A 6400-nucleotide genomic window follows, 5' to 3' on the forward strand; every position below is an offset into this window, starting at 1 on the left:
ATGGTTAAGGCTTAACCTTCTGCAAAAGTTTAACAGTTGAAATCTGTAATCCGAAAAACACTTCTGGACCTAATAAGGATGGCTTGGATCTTACCTTATGTTCAGTAAATCACTAGTAGAAAAAACCCCTGTTGCAGCCCCCTTGTTGCAGCGTACATGTATTAATACGCTTCAACAACCAGTAGGTCAACGTGGGTCAAACCCTTTAAAGGGTTGTTGCAGCGTACAAATTAATTGCCCTCTGCAAAAGAGTTTTTTGCAGCGTACAAAGTAAAAGCCCCCTGCAATAACCCCTTTATTTTGCAGCATACGTGTAAAAGCCCCCTGCAATAACATGTTAGTAATTTTCTTCGGCTTCAAAGTTAATTCAGACCAAATATTTCATCTCAAACGCGCCCACTCCCTTCTTCTTCCCTCAGCGTTCCCTGCATCTCGCCCGTCGCTGGTGGTTCTCGCCAGTCACCGTCGCCTCTGGGTCTCTCCCGTTGCCGGTGGTACTCCAGCAAGGGTCTGTTTCCTCGCCTCCTCACCGGTGGTCCCTTTCTCAAAAAACCACCTTCCCTGCTCGAAAAACCACCAATGAAGTCCATCCTTGCTCGAAAAACGAAGCTACTTTCCTCGGCCGGTGGTTCCAAGTGATATTGTTGCTCGCGAACCCTCTTCTCCGTCAATCCTCGCCGCTGCAAGTAACTTTCTTCCCTTTCCCTCTTGATTTTCGTTTTCAGAATTAGGGTTTGTTCATTTATATTAATTTTTTTTTTTGTGGCAAGTTGTTCATGGGGGAAGATTGAAGCTGCTATTTCCTGGTAGACCTGTATGTTGAAAATTCCAATTTTTATTTGGCGTTATCCATTTTTGAGAAGAATGGTACGCAACTGCAGCGAATGCTGCTTCTACCTGTTTTAGGTTGAGCATTTTGTCAAACTTTATTTAGCCTTTTTCCATTCTAGATTATCTATTGTTGTTGAGCCTTGAGCCTTCCCTTCGAAGTTAGCTTATAGCTCGATAATGTTTTATGTCCTAGCTTGAAATGTGGACTTGATTAGGTACTTAGGTGTTTAAGTAATACTGATTGTTAATGCCCGCAGGCTTCTTAGGAGAAAGGAATTTGTATTTTTTATTTTGAATTACAATGAAATTGCATACTGATGTTTGCTTATTCGACGGTCTAGCTGCTATAGATTTAACTTTTATTAACTGGAATCTATGGACTTGTGGGGGTTTGATTCTTGTATATTATTCTGACTTGCTAAAATCTCTATCAGGTATGAGTTTAAAACAAATCATGGAGAATGGATCACTTCAATGAAACCAAAGTTTGGGGATAATGTATCCGGACGTGTTCGTACAACAATCAAGTCAGTACCTCAGAATGTAAAAAAGTTCTGTATAAAGTCCTCATATGGGAAACCAGCTGTGAGATTTTGGTAGGTAAGTACATCTCATTCAACCAATTTTTTGTTTGTTTTGGCATTTCTTGATTACTGTTTTGTTGTATGATGAGCTTGGTAGCTGATTGGTGGTTTGTTTACTTCTTCATGTGCACACGATATGCAGTGTATTTCCTTTGTTTTTGTCTTTGTCTTTTTTGTTTTTGTTCTGGCCGGGGCCGGGGCGGGGGTGGGGGTGGATTGAGTGTTTTGAGTCCAGCAACACTAGATCCATCTTCTGATTATGTCTCCTGTTATGCTATTATGAGATTCGTGTATGTTGATTTGTCCAACTTGATTTATAAATTATGAGAGTTAGATCGACAATTGAGCTGACTAATCTGTTGTATCTGTCAAGATATGGAGAGCATGGTGCTTAACTGTGCATTCAATTAGCCATGATTGCGGGGCCATTGCCCTAAATTATGAGACTGGTTTGTCATTTTTGAAGGGGAGTACTAATGGTCTGTTTATTGCTTGTTTTGTTTCTTTAGCTCTGTTAGTGGGGTTGCCAAGATATGGAGTATATGTTGCATTTTCTCCTGTAAGTGACAATGTAGCAACTGCCTCAGCTGATCGTACTGCAAAGTTGTGGAACACAGATGGCACTTTATTGAGAACATTTGAAGGTCATTTAGACCGCCTAGCTCGTATTGCCTTCCATCCATCTGAGAAGTATTCTTGCTTTGGAAGGCCACATCAAACCTGTAAATTTCTTCTCTAGTCATTAACATTTATTTTTGTGATGCTAACCCTGATTGTTGACTCAGGTTTTTTCTTTTTCCTCTCAGGTTTATGGAGTTGATTTCTCTCCTAATGGCTATCATTTGGCCACTGGTTCTGAGGATAACACTTGTCGGATTTGGGACTTGAGAAAGAAAAAGTCATTGTACATAATTCCTGCCCATTCAAAGCTTATTTCACAGGTCAAATTTGAGCCTCAGGAGGGATATTATTTGGTCACTGCTTCATATGATACAACTGTTAAGGTATGAGACTTGGCACTCAATTACTCTCAGTAGTCTGTTTTGTTAAGTTACAAGGAGTGTTTTGTATCATTTTGCCCTATTTCATCAGGTATGGTCATCTCGAGACTTCAAGCTTATCAGGACATTGTCAGGACATGAAGCAAGAGTTACACCCTTAGATGTCATAGGAGGTAAGATCTTTTCTCTTGGTAAACTGTAGTAAAAGTGATGCGTGCAAAATGGGAACTTATAGTAGCATCTCATTACAAGTTTATAACTGTCATCTTGGGATGGAATTATGGTAAAGTTTATGGAAGTTGCCACTCAAAAACTGAATTTGTTTAAATACGTTACATTCAACAACAGAGATAAAGTGAATGCAATTTGATATAAAATATTGTATGGGTAACCTATCTCTAAGATCTCACCTCTCTCACTAAGTCTCACTCCAGCGACAAATCTGAAATTTGACTACCTAAACAACCAAAATCCGCCGGGAAAACAGTAAATCCGGCGTGTCAAGGGAATAGGTGGCATGGTTGGGTCGTTATAGGTCATATATTGAGCTAAAATGACATTTTCGCTCCCAACTTTGAACTAAAGAACCTAAGGACTCATTTGATTCTTATTACATGACTAATATGCATAGTTTTAAGTTTCTAAAACTCATTCGAACCTATTTATGCACATTTATGGCTCGTTGGGTCGTTATAGGTCATATATAGAGCTAAAATGACATTTTCGCTCCCAACTTTGAACTAAAGAACCTAAGGACTCATTTGATTCTTATTACATGACTAATATGCATAGTTTTAAGTTTCTAAAACTCATTCGAACCTATTTATGCACATTTATGGCTCGTTGGGTCGTTATAGGTCATATATAGAGCTAAAATGACATTTTCGCTCCCAACTTTGAACTAAAGAACCTAAGGACTCATTTGATTCTTGTTACATGACTAATATGCATAGTTTTAAGTTTCTAAATCTCATTCGAACCTATTTATGCACATTTAAGGTTCGTTGGGTTGTTATAGGTCATATATAGAGCTAAAATGACATATATAGAGTTAACTTATTACATGATTAATATGATTATTTTTATGTTTCCAAGATTCAATCCAATCTATTTATGCACGTTTGAGACTTGTTTGGCCATTATAGGTCATATTTAGGCTAAAATGACGTTTTCGTTCACAACTTTGAACTAACGAACCTAAGGACTCACTTCCAACTTATTACATGATTAATATGATTTTTTTAAGTTTCCAAGACTCAATCCAATCGATTTATGAACATTTGAGACTTGTTTGGTCGTTATAGGTCATGTTTAGGCTAAAATGAGGCATTTTAGCTCCCAAGCTCCCAACTTTGAACTAACGAACCTAAGAACTCATTTCGAACTTACTACATGATTCATATGATTAGTTTTAAATTTCCAAGACTCAATCCAATCTATTTATGCACATTTGAGACTTGTTTGGCCATTATAGGTCATATTTAGGCTAATATGACATTTTCGCTCCCAACTTTGAACTAACAAACCTAAAAAATAATTTCAAACTTATTACATGATTCATATGATTATTTTTAACTTTTCAAAAATCAATCCGATCTATTATGCACATTTGAGACTTGTTTGGTCGTTATAGGTCATATTTAGGCTAAAATGAGACATTTTCGCTCCTAATCTTGAACTAAAGAACCTAAAGACTCATTTTAAACCCTTTACATGATTAATATGCTTAGTTTGAAGTTTCCAAGACTTATTCCAATCTATTTATGCACATTTAAGGTTTGTTTGGTCGTTATTGGCCATATTTAGGCTAAAATGAGCATTTTCTCTCCCAAATTTGAAATAAAGAACCTAAGGACTCATTTTAAACCTTTTAAATGATTAATATACTTAGCTTTAAGTTTCCAAGACTCGTTCCAATCTATTTATGCACATTTAAGGTTCATTGGGTCGTTATAGGTCTTATTTAGGCTGGATTGACATTTTCGCTCCCAACTTTGAACTAAAGAACCTAATGACTCATTTTAAACTTTTTACATGTTTAATATGCATAGTTTTAACTTTCTAAGACTCATTCCAATCTATTTACGCACATTTAAGGCTCATTGGGTCGTTATAGGTTTTATTTAGGCTAAAATGACATTTTCGCTCCCAAATTTGAGCTACATAACCTAAGAATTCATTTTATACCTTTTACATGATTAATATGCTTAGCTTTAAGTTTCCAAGACTATTAGGACATTGTTATTAGTTGCTTGAATGTTAAAGTGTGATATTTAATTTGAATTTAATCTAATGCTTAGTTGAAATTTCTGTTTTTGTAAAGGTCTACACTCCGAGGAATGCGCCTATACTAGTGAGGAAATTGATGTGGTTCGTGAGCAACCGGCTAAGTGTTTTACCCGCAAGTATTTACTATTGGCTTGAGCGCGCTTGATCGAGGTGGTTTAGTTGTTATAGAACAATCGTTTACATTAAAATGTATGCGTACATTGAAATTGGAACGTATATTTGAATGTAGTACGTGCACTTTGGTTTTGGGATATATATATGTATACAAAACACCAGTTATTATTTTTTATATTTGTTCTACAGGTTACGATATTTTATTTATTGTTGTTGACAGGTTCCTATATTTGGTGCAAGACACCCTAGGTATAGATAAATAAAACTAAAATTTTCCCGCCAAAAGCACAGCTTTGTTGCAGGGGGCATATACTTGTTCGCTGCAACAAGTGTGTAAAATTAGGCAAAAATCAAGACTTGTTGCAGCGTACAAAATGATGTACGCTGCAACAGACTGGTTTGTTGCAGCGAACAAAATGATGTACGCTGCAACAGACTGGTTTGTTGCAGCGTACAAATAAAAGCCCGCTGCAACAAACCAGTCTGTTGCAGCGTACATCATTTTGTACGCTGCAACAAGTCTTAATTTTTGCCTAATTTTACACACTTGTTGCAGCGTACATGCAAATGTACGCTGCAAAAAAGTACTTTTCGCAGCGTACATTGTACGCTGCAACAAGTCAATACTTGTTGCAGGCCCCCCAGTTGCAGCATACGATGTACGCTGCAACAGGGGTCTAAAAGCCCGCTGCAACAAGGGTTTTTTCTACTAGTGAATAACACTAAGTGACAAAGGAATGTGAATGCACAGTTGTCTGAATGACAAGTGGGAGACTGAAGGAAATATGTCCTTCACCCAAGGTGCATTAAGTCTAATACCAAGGTTCAGATTAATTGCGAACAATTAATTCAGTGAGATCAAGTGATCGAAACTGCTAGCTGGAGCAATGCTTCCGATCAGTGAGTTCTAATGAATATTAAACTCACAGCTTACTCTTGACTGAACCTACAAGGTCACACCAATGACACGTAACAGATCACCGGATTAAATGAATCGGAAATTCATTTAATAGATTTTCGGGAATTAGTTGGAAAACATATTATACGATACGACCTTGCGTCGGAATCGTATATCGTATCGCGAATATTCGTAAGATGGGCGACACGAATAAATCGTATGGTACGACGGTGATTCGTCGTATACGAAACGATAAATAATATCGGAAATATATTAATCGCGAATACGAAGGGAATCGAAGTTGCCGGCCCGTCGAGCCAAGCACGCAAGCGTGCAAGGCCCAACGAGCCAGCAAGCTCGTAAGCAAAGGCGAGAAGCCAGCCCACTGGGCGCGAGCACACAACAGCATGCAACAGCAGCAACACGCAAGCGACGAGCGAGGAGGCCCATGGCCCAGCTGCTCGGCGCGCGCGCGTTGTGGGCTTCGGCCTGCAGTGTGTGTTGCTGGGCGGCGGGCTGTGGTCCGTGTGCTCGTGTGCGTGGCCGGTCAAGGCTTGTTAAGTCTTGGCCGGTTACATCATTTAATACAATAGGTTAATTGTATTTTTCCAACACACACAATTCAATACTCAAACCCTAGAGTCACAGAGAACCCTAATTCTCTCTGTGCCTCCAAAGTGAGT

At 38.4% G+C, this 6400-nt stretch overlaps 1 long non-coding RNA gene across 4 annotated transcripts; it reads left to right on the forward strand.

The window, feature by feature from the left end:
* Nucleotides 1–352: 352 nt before the first annotated feature.
* LOC130459194 (uncharacterized) lies at nt 353–4960 on the forward strand. Of its 4 annotated transcripts, none has more exons than XR_008918416.1 (7): nt 353–686; nt 771–906; nt 1266–1431; nt 1925–2137; nt 2222–2419; nt 2508–2589; nt 4740–4960. It is a non-coding gene; the product is annotated as an uncharacterized lncRNA (long non-coding RNA). The 4 variants fall into 4 exon arrangements; XR_008918415.1 differs by having other exon boundaries at nt 354–686; nt 771–867; XR_008918418.1 differs by having other exon boundaries at nt 354–686; nt 771–867; nt 1266–1427.
* Nucleotides 4961–6400: the final 1440 nt, after the last annotated feature.

This window comes from Spinacia oleracea, chromosome 4 (genome assembly GCF_020520425.1).
Source record: "Spinacia oleracea cultivar Varoflay chromosome 4, BTI_SOV_V1, whole genome shotgun sequence".
In the NCBI taxonomy this organism is placed as follows: domain Eukaryota; kingdom Viridiplantae; phylum Streptophyta; class Magnoliopsida; order Caryophyllales; family Amaranthaceae; genus Spinacia; species Spinacia oleracea.